At 44.8% G+C, this 14,755-nt stretch overlaps 1 long non-coding RNA gene across 1 annotated transcript in view; it reads left to right on the top strand.

The window, feature by feature from the left end:
* Positions 1-14,755, top strand: part of LOC142924802 (uncharacterized) — a 410,191-nt gene that overhangs the window by 307,309 nt on the left and 88,127 nt on the right. Inside the window, exon 2 of the long non-coding RNA XR_012941871.1 lies at positions 14,290-14,450. This is a non-coding gene — a long non-coding RNA (uncharacterized LOC142924802). The remainder of the gene's footprint in view (positions 1-14,289; positions 14,451-14,755) is intronic.

Raw genomic sequence — 14,755 nt, 5'->3', positions numbered from 1 at the left:
AATGTAGTGGGTGGTGTGGTGAATGTAGTGGTTGGTGTGGTGAATGTAGTGGTTGGTGTAGTGAATGTAGTGGGTTGTGTGGTGAATGTAGTGGTTGGTGTGGTGAATGTAGTGGTTGGTGTGGTGAATGTAGTGGTTGGTGTGGTGAATGTAGTGGTTGGTGTGGTGAATGTAGTGGTTGGTGTGGTGAATGTAGTGGTTGGTGTGGTGAATGTAGTGGGTGAGATGAGTGTAGTAGGTGTGATGAGTGCCATTTGTGCGGTGAGTGGAGTTGGTGTTTGGTGAGTGAGGTGAGTGTGGTGTGATTGGTGAGGTGTAATTGGGGTGGTGAGGTGGGTGAGGTGTCATTGGTGAGGTAAAGTTGGTGAGTGTATCAGTGAGCACCTGGAGGATTCTCCTCCACGGTCGCCTTTGTCTCCCCCAGTAGCGGTGTTCACTCCACTCCTCACCAGGAACTCATCTGAGGCTGAGTCGACCTCACACTCTCTCACTGTCTCACAACAACAACAACAACCGCCATTCGCCACTAAGTGGCGGTGACGTCACCACGACGCTTGTGCCAGGCCATGTGCACCTTGAGGCCACGTGAAGTGTCGAACGCCCGCTGGCAGGAGGTCACGGGGCAGATCCAGGTGGTGCCACGGGTCGACTGACTGAGATGACTGAGATGACTGGCTGATGCACCACCTGTGCCCCCTGCTCACACTCACGCACGCGCACTCACTCACAAGCGCGAGTTCGCGTTTTCAGGCGATATAAAATAATTTATATTTCATGCCAGTTGGTTCTGAAGGGCGGCTGTTTGTAATTTGGGCGTTCGTAAGTCGAGGACTGTCTGTAAATAAAGATTCCGATTGTGGGGCTTTCACCGTGGGATGAGCTTGGCCCGATCCGCAGGGGCGTGGCTTGCACGACAGTGGGCGGGGCATAGCCGCGACGGGCGTGGCTTATCCAGGAAGTGGAGACCGCGATCGCCGGACTGCAAGCCAGACAGAAGCGCGCTCCTTTTAAAGTTAACAACAACATTGTTAAATGTAAGTAGCGCCTCTCTACTTTATTATTGTTTTATTTGTTTAATACATTACTTGTGGTGCCGTGAGTCGAGTCAAATGAGTCAATAACCTTGCTAGACATGGCTAAGCTTTAATAAGGGGCGCCGCGGTGTCGAGATGTTAACTACCTCGCTAGGCTTACAGCAGCGTGGAGGTTCCATCGAGACCCTGACGCCTGCTCTGTATTTGTTTATTTTTTTCCCCTGTGGTCGCGTAGATTCTTCTCCTGGTCCTTCGGTTTTCCCCTCCACATTTAGAAACGTGAGTTTAGAGTACTTGACTGCTATAAATGTCCACATGATAAGCCACTTTCGTTGAGCTATCATTTGTGTCCAGGTCGCTTCTGGTAAGAGTTATATAGCTCAGTGGGCCTTACCTGGTTAAATAAAAATAGTTTATAGTTTAGTTTATAGTTCATAAGAACTCGTGACAAGGGTCAGTGTCTACTTCAAATATTGTTCAGGCTCTGGAGACCTCCAAAGTTATTCGTGATGTTATACATTTGGTTCGTTTTGAGCATAATCGCGACCTTATATAATTATGACGTGATACACACGCTGAATATACGCACACAAACATCGTGTACACGTGTGTCGTGCCCTCTATTGTCCACATAGACGGCTTGTGCTGACTAGAGAACGATCTTAACGTACAATGCCGTGACATGTATCAGCCCTTTGTCGATCCAGCGTTTTGATAGAGGCCTCCCCCACACCATGTCGTTCGTGGGAGTTGTTTAACCATACTTCACCATGCCGGTCAATGCGGGTTTGGTGAAGTGAGGAGGGCCAGAAACTTGTACATGCAGATACGAGTTTGCCTGTGCTTGCATCTGCAGAATTACATTCTCACACATCTTCAAGTATAGTTTAATACTTATAAAAATGCATTTATTCTTCAGGATTCCATAAAGTACTGTGGTAAAAATAAAACAACTTGATTTGAATACATTTCGATTTAAAGCTTTCGTGACTGCATGGATTCATCTTCTTGGTTCTTTCGGTAAAGTCACGTAGAAGGGAAATAATAAAATAATAAAAATAAAACATGATAAAATAAATATAATCTCCACTAAGCTGAGCTACTAACAATAAGTCATTATACATTACACTTCTATGTCGCAAAAATTATTATAATATGCCTCCAAATAATGTTTTATTATAAACTGCCATAGACAGACCCCAACATTGAATTATACGCTGCGTTACTATACACTACCCTATACCTTAGATTATAATAATATTACACTGTATTATTTTACCAACCCTACTGTATACCACACTGCTGTATATTGACTATACAATTACGATACTATATATTACCCAATAAATTATATTAAACATTACACTGAATACTTTGTTGAACAAGGCATGCTTTGAGCTTGTGGGTTGAATCCATCTGTGTGAAGTTGTGTTATTTCCCCATATGCAAGGTGGGGTCTCTCTGGGTTCCACTCACACAAACGTCTCAATGCAATGGGACCTTTCTGAAAATGCAGTACTTAGACTCAATGAAGCTTTCCTGGGTAACTAGTTAACATTGTAATAATTAGCATGAGAGATAATGACGTTCAGTTATAAGTGCCATTAATAGTACTATACTGTACTTTTATTGAAGACTATTTTACGTAGTTGTTTGTAAAAAAAAGTGTCCATTATCAAAACTTTTTGACGGGCCCTCGTACAGAAATGATGTTACAGTCTTATATGGAGAATGCAAGTCAGAGTGTTGTGAATAGTGGACTGAACGTGTGGTGCCATCATTATATTGTTGGTGTGTACATACAGAAAGGCCTATTTGGTGGGTAACATTAGGAAAATGGAGGTAGTTCGTCATTGTTGTTAAACAAAATCTTATTTGGGTGGATAAGAGGAGTAAAATCGTACATGATAGGAACTGCAATATTGTGGAGTTCTGGTATAATGAGTTGTAGTATATATGAATCTTATGTCACCTTAATTATGCCTTTGTGAGTACACTCGTGACACGGGTGTCATGCGCGTGACCTTTGTCTTTTGTTTCAGATGTGCGAGAGCAACTCTGCTGCGAGTCAAGGTGGTGCTGGGAGAATTGCCTTCACCATTGATGGCACTTCACCAGCACCCATCTCAACCCCACCTCAATCCGGTAGAATTACAAGAACGAAAAAACTTATCTCTTGTGACGTCTGTGGGAAAAAATTCCAGCTGGCATGGTGCCTAGAAGCCCACGTAAGAACGCATAAGGAGACCCGTGATCAATGGTGCGGCATATGCGGACAAAGGTTTGATCAGCTAGGAAAATTAAAAAGGCATTTGAAGACCCATGAGAAGGATTACATGATAAAGGGTGCACCAGGCTTGGTGAATAACGGCAGTTTTGCCAATGCGGTGTTGAATCCACCGTCGCCCTATGAGATGTGCTCAGTCTGCGGATTTTTATGTCCTATTGAAATCCTGAAAACTCATGAAAGTCTTCACGCACAGTTCTTGTACAGACCGAAGCCTGAACATGATTATTCTTCGACAAAAGATAGCGGCGTTAAGATAAATGACATGAAATCCAATTTTCCTGAATTCTTTGGCCTAGTTCCACATCAACAAACTGCTTCACCAGTCAGTGAGAATAAACCATTCGCTGCTCTCGATCCTATTACGAGCATGGAAGTGTTGATGGCCTTGCAGCAGAAGAAGAAGAAGAAGAAAAAGCGAAGTAGACCTAGGTCCATTAAAAGAAAGAAGACCACCACCAGCGTCACCAATTGCAGCAGTAGCAACAGCCAGAATTCGGACATCAAGAGGATGGACTGCACGGAAGCAGGAGGCTGCGTGGAGCAGAGCATCCCCAAGGTGGATGAACCCAACCTGGCACCTTTAGGTACGTCCTAGTAATGCACACACTACATTTCATTTGGATGTAATTCATAATTTCACAAATTAGTTAATGTACGCATATGTTGACCATATCTGTATGCCTGCGCTGAGGAGTCTAGAAATCTGATGTGGTGCTGCTCGGATGTTGGGTTAAACCGTGAAACTCTGGGTTTCAGTCACGGAGCCTTGATTAAACTGGCTTCTCATTGATGGTCTTATCCAGTTACAAAACACTTCTTCCAGCAAACACTTCTGATGTCGCGTGATGTGTAGGAAATTGCAATAACCTCCTAGTGGATAAAAAACGGTCACGAAGGGATGTCATGAGTAGTGCAATGATATCTCCTTCCACGAGCTGTTCTCTTACATGAGGTGGTTCACTGCTGTGTGAGAGTTGCACAGGGATACTTCATCTCATGACATGGAGCCAATAGCACCATTGGAAGGAAACTAAGCAAAATACATTGCTTGACAAATTCCAAAAAGTATCAATTTCTTAACCGGGGTAAATTTTATTTAAACAAATGGGTAAATTTGGGGAACATTTTTGAATGTATAGACCGAGTCATTTCCACAATGGGAATTTCCTCTTCATTGTACTAACACCTAACTTCCATGCACATTTACTCATTCTGTTGCAGGTAATTATTGTGTAATTAATGAGCTGTCAGGGAATAATCTGGCTCAACCACCTCAGTGTTAAATTATAGTTGTTGCCCTGCATCAACATCAACCACACGAAGAAGTGCAAAATGTTGGGGCTTCAAAATAAGCCCCAAAAATGTGTTCTTCTGGTATTCTTCAGGAAATCAGTATCTTGCTTTTCTACTATTTGTACGTATGTTGAACTTCTTTAGTACCATACGTAGCCAACCGTGCTAATCGGGCCTGAGGTCAGCAACCGTGATTGATAAAAACGTCCCATATACATAGTGATGCTATGGCATCCACTGCATGGTGATGAATAAATTATGTATTAGCGCGTGTGTGTGCTCAACGGTGGATGTCTTGTGTTCCAGAGGAAAAGCCCTTCCCGTGCAGTGACTGCTCGTACGGAGCGACGCAGAAGTCGAAGCTCGAGAGACACGTCCTGAGCGTTCACCACGTGCCCTTCGATAGCGCGCTGGACTCCGACTGCCCCAAGAAGAGAAGGCGGCTGGCTGGGTGCCGAGACCCCGGCTCAACTCTGGATTTGGAGCGCGCACGATGCTCACGGAGAACTCCCTGATGATTTATTTCATCCTGAGGTACCACGTGTGGGGCGATGAACTCAAGGTTTTGTGCAGCAGACATTTCCATGATGAACTTTCGTCACGTTCACTGCTGCGAGGTTACATCTATTGCTGTATATTTTTAGTCAATTGCTGTATTTTCTAATATACAATATATTTAATAATTTGTCCTAATTTCATAACAAAGGTTTTTGGGTTAGATCGTGTAAGTATAAATGCGTCATAATCCTCCACCACCTGACACAGCCAATTAGTAAGGAATTTGTCACGTAAACAAAACTCCACTTAGTTACTACTTCAGCCCACCGGTGTTTTCGAGAGTAAATCCACAATATGAGTACGACGTTTCGCTGGTAATTACATCCAGCATCATCGGGCGATTTGCCAGAATAGTGAAGCCATCCACCTGCTTCCTTTCTTAAATAGAGAAAGGCGATGTCATCACTGAACCCATCAGGTGCAGAAATCAGAGGCGGGGGGGGGGGGGGGGATTATTGAAATTATATAATTGATTAGTAATAATTTAATTAGTATGCTTCCTCTATAAGTAATGATAAATGTAAGATGTCTTCTTCCTCCACGCGTTTGTTCCACTCACGTGGGGTCCGCCGTCCTTGCCACCTTCTCCACACCGCCCCGTCCCGCGCCATCTCTCCCTCCGCTCCTCGGGCCACCACGTTCGACCGCATCACCACATCGCCCCACGTCTTCTTCTGCCTTCATCTCCTCATCTTACAATCACAATTACTTAATAATACGCTTCCAGGCCGCACTAAGCCTGTAGCTGTCAGAGAGGTTAAAATAATACAAATTTTCTCAGTTTCAATGGATTCTCGAATTAGTCTTGGCCAGTAATAATGAGTTTTACACAACACTTCATCGTTATCAAAATACATGAAGTGTTCTTGTTGGCAAGCATGTACTGCAACTTCCGACAGTTATGTTTGAGAGTGTTTAATATGTATTTGGTGTTCCTTTAGTCTTACGCTAATGTTACATCCCATCTGTCCAATATAACATCTGCCACATAAGCCATTAATCCGATACACACCATCCGTTGACAACTTAGGCAATTCATCTTAAGTACAAAATACTATTTTTTGAATTTTGTGTACCGTGCCAAATCTTACTTAGATGTTTAGCTTTTTGCTTTTCCAAAACTCGAGCTAATTTCTCAATTACTCCCACGATATATGGTATTTTAATTGTTTAATAACCTGATTTAGCAGTATTGCTGTTCGATCTTGGTTTAGCATTCATTGCTGTTAATTATTTGAGCATTATTGTAGACATTCAATCGTAGCGTTTCTTTGACATGTTCAATCTCTCTCCCCAGATAAATCGGACGATAAATCGGACGATAAATCGTCCGATTTATCGTTCCATAAATCATCTCTCCAAAGGAAATAAGTATTTAGAAGCCACACGGAACCGGGGGGGGGGGGGGGGGGAAGTTTATCGTTGTGTCTGTTGCTGCGAGCAGATAGCGCGCAATGGAGAGCTTGCTCAGAGCGGAGCTGGGCACGGACTCGGCGAGGACGCTGGGCGCTTCGGCCGGTGGAGGCTGCATCAGCACCGGGCAGAGCTACGAGACGGGGCACGGACACGTGTTCACCAAGATCAACGCCAAGAGCGGGGCACCCTCCTCTATGCCTCCTCTACGCCTCCTCACCACCTCACCTCCTCTACCCTTCTCCTCGCCTCCTCTACGCCTCCTCACCACGCCACCTCACCACGCCACCTCACCTCCTCACCACGCCACCTCACCTCCTCACCACGCCACCTCACCTCCTCACCACGCCACCTCAACACCTCACCACCTCACCTCCTCTACCCTCCTCTTCGCCTCCTCTACACCACCTTGCATCCTTGCCTCAACCTTCATTCATTCAGCCCTGTCATTAATGTATCACTTTTTTTTTGGCTGCGACTACTAGCTAATTTGTCAGTTACTCCCACGATATATGGTATTTTAATTGTTTAATAACCTGATTCAGCAGTATTGCTGTTTGATCTTGGTTTAGCATTCACTGCTCTGTTAATTTGAGCATTATTGTAGACATTCAATCGTAGCGTTTCTTTGACATGTTTAATCTCTCTCCTCAGACTTTGACCATCTGACACTGTTTTAGCCAGATGTATGAGCATCTTGTTGAGAAAGGATTTCTGTGCGGGGTGATGATACCAATCTGCATTCAGATAGGCATCAGTATGTGTTCCCTTTCGGTAAACGCTGTGTGTGTTACTTTACCATTTAGGCCTCGTCCGAGCAAAATATCCAGGAAAGGGAGTGTGTTATTCACCTCCATTTCCATGGTGAACTGGATGGCCGTTTTTTTGTGAATTGAGATGATTTAGACATTCATTCATTAAGTGTATCCTTACCATGTCGCCAAACAACCAAAGTGTCATCTACATATCTACACCAAAAAGTGGGTTTTAATGTACTTGAAGCAAGTGCTCTTGCAACCCGGGGGTTGAGGACCCCTGTGTTAGAGGCCACACGGGACGGGGGGGGGGGGGAGTTTAACGTTGTGTTTGTCGCTGCGAGCAGACAGCGTGCAATAGAGAGCTTGCTCAGAGCGGAGCTGGGCACGGACTCGGCAAGGCCGCTGGGCCCTGCGGCCGGTGGAGGCTGCATCAGCACCGGGCAGAGCTACGAGATGGGGCGCGGACACGTGTTCACCAAGATCAACGCCAAGAGCGGGGCACCCTCCTCTACGCCTCCTCACCACCTCACCTCCTCTACCCTCCTCTTCGCCTCCTCTACACCACCTTGCATCTTCGCCTCAACCTTCATTCAGTCAGCCCTGTATCACTTTTTTTCGCTGCGACTACTAGCACCACCATGATGAATGTTGCAGTGAACTTCCCCTCGTTGATTCCCCCCTCCACCCACGTTAAGGGACTTGGTCTACCAGACACTTTGACCGCTTCGTCTCATCCACTCCGCGTTCAACCACCGCTCCTCACTGCAGTTCACAACAACGCACTCAACTAAACAACTCGGTCACCCACTCATCCAGTCACTAACTCAATCGCCCTATCACACATTCATCCAGTCACTAACTCATCCAGTCACTAACTCAATCACCCTATCACCCACTCATCCAGTTAACCACTCATCCAGTCACCCACTCATTCAGTCACCCACTCATCCAGTCACCCACTCATTCAGTCACCCACTCAATCACCCTATCACCCACTCATCAAATCAGCCACGCATCCAGTCACCCACTCATCCAGTCATCCACGCAATCACCCTATAACCCACTCATCCACTAATCCAGTCACCCACTCAATCACCCTATCACATACTCATCTAGTCACTAATTAAATCACCCTATCACCCACTCATCCAGTAACCCACTCATCTAGTCACCCACTCATTTAGTCACCCACTCAATCACCCACTCATCTAATCACCCACGCATCCAGTCACCCACTCATCCGGTCACTGACTCAATCACCCTATCACACACTCCTCCACTCGTTTACTCAAACACTCACCCATTTACTCACCCACCCGCTCACCACCATGCAGGTCACCTCACTCTTCTTTTCAGATTTATCAGTTTGCACTGCTCCACTCTGGAAGCCACACCCGGTCTTCCTGTTTTCCCAAACTCTTGCAACAATAAACTTGATCAATTTAAGGAACGCGTTTCTTTGATCTTAATTATCTAATTACTCATTGGACAGTTATGTATTATTATTTTTTGTTGTTACTGGCCGTTTGGCGTTTTGTATTGTGTGGGGTTTACATCGCTGCCAACCCCTCATCAGTGCCTACCTTATTACAGAACAATTCAGACCTTGTTGGTCACCCCGTGCCCCTTATAAGTCCCATGACAAGGGAGAAACACACAAATAAACTTAACAAAAATGTTGCCCGTATTGAAACGGCCGTGTGCCGTATGGACCTGACAACTCACTTTCCCCCAACAGAATACGGGTAAACCGTGTGGGTTGGCGGCTATGGGTTTTGTTGTGTTTGCGAGTCCAAGTTATAGGACTGCACCCTGGGTTGTGCGTGGTCCTCATTGGTGGGAGATTCCCTTCGCTGTGTTGCACGCCAGTGGCTGGGGGCTGCCTGGGGCCAGTGACGTGTGAGCCGATGTCAATGTGCACCGGCAAACATTTACCGCCTGGTGGCCCCAGTGTTTATTGCCCGTCCACACGTGGATACCTGAAGCCCATGTCAATCCACTGCTGGATGAGTCCCGCAATGAAGATACAATCAGTACATCCACTTTGCTTTTGCACTCCACCTGTTCCATTGGCGGCCGAATGCGAATCTAAATGTGCATAGAAATCAAACCAATTGACCTACAACCTTTGCCCCATCAACTTTTGTAGAATTTTAGATGTGCATTACAGCTACTTTAGCCGGGTGGTTGTGGTGGCTATGTATGCCTGTAATCCTCGACTGCGTGGAGGTGAGGGTTGGTGGATTACAAAAATGTTGCGACAACTCCCACCCCTTGGTCGTCAAGGAGGTAGAGAAGGCGGTGTGGAATAATGTGGACTCCGCTTGTTCCATCTGTAGATTTGTGATAGAGCATTTGCTTGGATTTCTCCAGGTGCTCCGATTTCCTCCCACATGTAAACACTCATTAATCTTGATTTGAAGCTGTCGTGACTGCAGGAATCCTTACTCTTTGGTTCTTTCGGTGAAGTCACGTAGGTAGAAAAAACTAATTTAAAAAAAAATCGTCGATTGCTTGTGTGGCGATCGAAACGTCGTGATCCATTATTATTTGTTCTACCTACGCGACTTTACCTAAACAACCGAAGGGTACAAACTCTCTTTAATTGTCCGATAACATCTTTATGTAAAGAGGACAACAGAGCATGGGCAGGAGTGGTGGGGGGGATTTGTTGACAGCTGCTCACCATTTGACTGCTGCTGTCCCTCGTCTGTAGTTCCTCGCGCCAAAGTGAAGGAATTATGTGTGCCAGTTACAATTATCTCTTGAACGTAACTTGATGTTTCAATGAAAACAGCCACTGAGATTTAATACTGAAAATCTTTATTTTTCACATGCAGTGAAACAATGTTGTTAATAGGCTTGTTTCCCTGGGAAAGCCTCACTGAGTCTCAAGACTCTTTTTCAGGAGGGGCCTGCCAACTTTTCGCAGGAGTAATTTGGATGTTTGGCTAGTACCAGTTACATTGTATGTTGTTGTTTTGCCATGGGAGTAAACCCATACAGAGAAAGGGACCAGAATGAGGAAAGCGAAGCCAGGCAGTCCTTCAGAAGATGTCATGTACGGGCGTGACCACTGCACCACCCTGCCGCCCAAACAAATGTAATTTAAATAATGTACAATACTGGCAAATAAACCCTATTAGTATCAACTGAATTTCTGGACAATGTGGCACGTGTAGAGCTGCATCGGTGTTTCTAAAAGTCGTGTTCAAATTGCCTGCTATTAATAATATTTTAAAGTACAGGTTTCCCACCTCTGGTTTCATTTGACTTACCGGTTGTCCTCATTATGTGTGTCACAGGTAATATGGCAAGGAAAATATTACACAGCACGAGTTGCAGGATTAGGGCAATCATGGTTACACACTTGACCCCCTCTACACAAGTAACAGCTGAGAGTCAATGCTGGGATGTTGTGCGATTGATGCAAGCGACCCATCATTGTGTTTTGATGTTGAGCTGTTAAAATTGCACTGTTGTGGGGTGAGGTCAAGGCCGATGACTGCTTCCAGCGGTGTCAAGATCAGCATTTTGAAGAGGCTCGCGGAGGATGATACTGGGCACTAGGGTGCAGTCTCCCTCCATGAACAACAGAGGGCAGAGGAGCGACGCTCACAACAACAATTATTGGCGGAGCGCCGGGCGTATAAAACACAAAGTTGGAAGAGAGTTTATCTCGGGGAGTTAACCCACAACACCTGGGTCTGTCCCGCGTGTTCACACGATAACGCGTTTTCACTACAACGCGTTTTCTTTAATTTAGGGAACGCTTCTCGCACAATGCGAAATGCGCTCCGTCACAACGCGCTTTCTGAGCCACAGTGTGTCTCTTAGTTCTTGCAAACTAAGCTGGAGTCAGTCTCTCTCATTAAGGCCACATGGCCACACTGAGTCTCTTAGTTCTTGCAAGCTAAGCTGGAGTCAGTCTCTCTCATTAAGGCCACATGGCCACACAGTGTCTCTTAGTTCTTGCAAGCTAAGCTGGAGTCAGTCTCTCTCATTAAGGCCACATGGCCACACTGTGTCTCTTAGTTCTTGCAAGCTAAGCTGGAGTCAGTCTCTCTCATTAAGGCCACATGGCCACACTGTGTCTCTTAGTTCTTGCAAGCTAAGCTGGAGTCAGTCTCTCTCATTAAGGCCACATGGCCACAGTGTGTCTCTTAGTTCTTGCAAGCTAAGCTGGAGTGAGTCTCTCTCATTAAGGCCACATGGCCACACAGTGTCTCTTAGTTCTTGCAAGCTAAGCTTGAGTCAGTCTCTCTCATTAAGGCCACATGGCCACACTGTGTCTCTTAGTTCTTGCAAGCTAAGCTGGAGTCAGTCTCTCTCATTAAGGCCACATGGCCACACAGTGTCTCTTAGTTCTTGCAAGCTAAGCTGGAGTGAGTCTCTCTCATTAAGACCACATGGCCACACTGTGTCTCTTAGTTCTTGCAAGCTAAGCTGGAGTCAGTCTCTCTCATTAAGGCCACATGGCCACACTGTGTCTCTTAGTTCTTGCAAGCTAAGCTGGAGTGAGTCTCTCTCATTAAGACCACATGGCCACACTGTGTCTCTTAGTTCTTGCAAGCTAAGCTGGAGTCAGTCTCTCTCATTAAGGCCACATGGCCACACTGTGTCTCTTAGTTCTTGCAAGCTAAGCTGGAGTCAGTCTCTCTCATTAAGGCCACATGGCCACACTGTGTCTCTTAATTCTTGCAAGCTAAGCTTGAGTCAGTCTCTCTCATTAAGGCCACATGGCCACACTGTGTCTCTTAGTTCTTGCAAGCTAAGCTGGAGTCAGTCTCTCTCATTAAGGCCACATGGCCACACTGTGTCTCTTAGTTCTTGCAAGCTAAGCTGGAGTCAGTCTCTCTCATTAAGGCCACGTGGCCACACTGTGTCTCTTAGTTCGTGCAAGCTAAGCTGGAGTCAGTCTCTCTCATTAAGGCCACATGGCCACACTGTGTCTCTTAGTTCTTGCAAGCTAAGCTGGAGTCACTCTCTTTTCGTCATATGTCCCACCAAATTCTGTAATAATAATGTTCCAGTTCTCTATATGTTTTTAAATTTAAATTTAAATAAATCTACATTTTAAAATCCACAAATCTGGCTGCCTCCTGATGATGCTGGTTGTAATTACTGGCGAAACGTCGTACTCAGATTGTTAATGTTGTGGCTTTGCTCTCTAACACACAACCGGTGTGCTGTACTAGTAACGAATTGGCATGTTCTGTTTAAGTGACAAACCTTACTAATTGGCTGTGTCGGGTGGTGGTGGGTTTACCGACATATTTTTATATTTACGTGGTCTCACCCAAAAAACCTGCATTATGTAAAAATATGTTTATTTCCCCCCTTTATTTTTGGACAGTTTTAAATCTCTAACGTCTTTCAAATTGTTCTGATGTACAGTGCTACATTTCAAATTACTGTCATGTTTGCAACGGGTTGTTTAAAATATATTTAAATGGTGTAGATTCACGTTTAAACTCGCTTCGAATCTGCATTCATCATTTTCTTCTTAAGCAGTCCGTAACCACAATTGGTACATCGATGCATGACCCATTTGATTATGGTTTGTTGATCTTAATTTATCAAATAAAATGTTATTGAGTGTGCCAAATCCTAAAGAGTGGCGTTTGAGTCGACCTTATTTATTTTATATTCACATGTGAAACGCCTGTGCACATGAATGTAATCCAGTTACACACTCTCCTACTTGTTCATCAACTCTCTTCGTGGTGCAGATTTGATGGCTTGTATTGCAACCATAAACAAACACAACAAGTCCGGGTGACTCATGATCCATGACTCACGATGCCAGTGGGCCAGGTTTCACTCTCAACTCTCTACCTGTGTGGCATGAATAAAACGCACCTGTAAATTTGACCTGAAATGATTGCACAACAATTGCCCCGCCTTCATGCGATGTTTATCCTCCACTGTTTATCTAGCTTTGACCTGAATTATATAAAAGTGCGGCTCTGCAACTGCTGTAGAGTCACATTGGTATAAACACATTTTACAATATGAACAGCGCATTGAAAACGCGTACTATTTTATGTATTGTTTAACAAGTGTGTTCACAAATCCACACTGAGAAACACGATGATTGACAGAGGGGAGTAAATTATGTTTTCGATAGTGTATTTAAATAGAGCTACTGTAGGTAAGTAGTTTTCAGTTTTAAAGGCATAGTTTAACAAGACAACACTTGCCACCACCCTTCAAACCCATTGGTGAAAAAGAGCAAAGTTTATGTTAACATTATAAAATAATGTTTATATAATATATATTATATATAATATAATGTTTACATTATATTATATATAATATAATGTTTATATAATATATAATATAATGTTTATGCAAGAGCCGCCATAAGGTTCATATGAATGGTTACCTAATAGCTTTTGAAACACGGTAATCGCTGTGAAGTGCAGTTTCCAATTCTTATTGTTCACTCAATCTCTCTGGCCTTTCTATGCAATATGAAGAAGGGTCATTGCCCGAAACGTCGCTTATCGGATGTTTTCCCTTTTTCAAGGCCCCAGTCCTACTGATGCATGAATTTGTTTGGTATTTGAAATGATACGAAGGCTCAGCAAGTGATTCCTTGCAGACATAAACAGAAGCGATACGCGCCACCCCAGCCACCCATGTCGCGAATCAATCGATTATCGCGATTGAGGGCTCGTGAATAAATTCTAGATTCAACGCCTTGTTTTAAAACGTGAACACAGCCGGCTCTAGTGACTGGAGTGGGTGGGTGTTGGACAATATGAAACAATGACACGCAACGCATACAAATCTAAAACATAAATTCTTATGCACGCGATCCGGTGTGCATATCGCGATCTTCAGGATGAATGATCACGTCCGAATCAATGCGTCGTCGTTGCTCCCCTAGCATGCGCTCTGCGTAACCCGCTCGTGTTGTTGTTGTTGTTTGCGGCAGAGTTTAGGACCTTCGTGGCCAAGAGCCGCAGCTCCCGAGGCAAAGGAGTGATGGCACGCTTCAAGGTGCCGGACTTGCTGAAGCATCTTATGGAACGATACGGGGCTCCGGATATTCACGATCTGGGCATCGGTATCACCAGCATACCTCTGGGCATTTCCGTACGTGCCGTGCCTGCGTGTACGAGCGTGTGTGTGTGTACGTGTGTATGCATTGCGTCGCTTGTTGACTGCGAATTGTATTATCATTGGATGCCTCAAGTTATACTCTTTGGTTCTTTCGGTAAAGTCACGTAGGTATAAAATAAAATAAATCGCGACGTTTCGGGCGCAACACAAGCGTCCGTCATCAGGTGGGAAAGCCTTGGTGTGCTGCTGAGGCAGACTGTTTTAAATGGTTTGAAATGTGTGTAGCCCATGGGTCATAAAGAAGTGGCCAGGGCTAGTGATGTTAACGTGAGAAATTA

Source organism: Petromyzon marinus, chromosome 17 (genome assembly GCF_048934315.1).
Source record: "Petromyzon marinus isolate PM22_M1 ecotype Great Lakes invasive population chromosome 17, UKy_Petmar_22M1.pri1.0, whole genome shotgun sequence".
Taxonomy (NCBI): domain Eukaryota; kingdom Metazoa; phylum Chordata; class Hyperoartia; order Petromyzontiformes; family Petromyzontidae; genus Petromyzon; species Petromyzon marinus.
The sequence above is the reverse complement of the archived record's forward strand: the minus strand, read 5'-3'. Positions and strand labels throughout refer to the sequence as shown.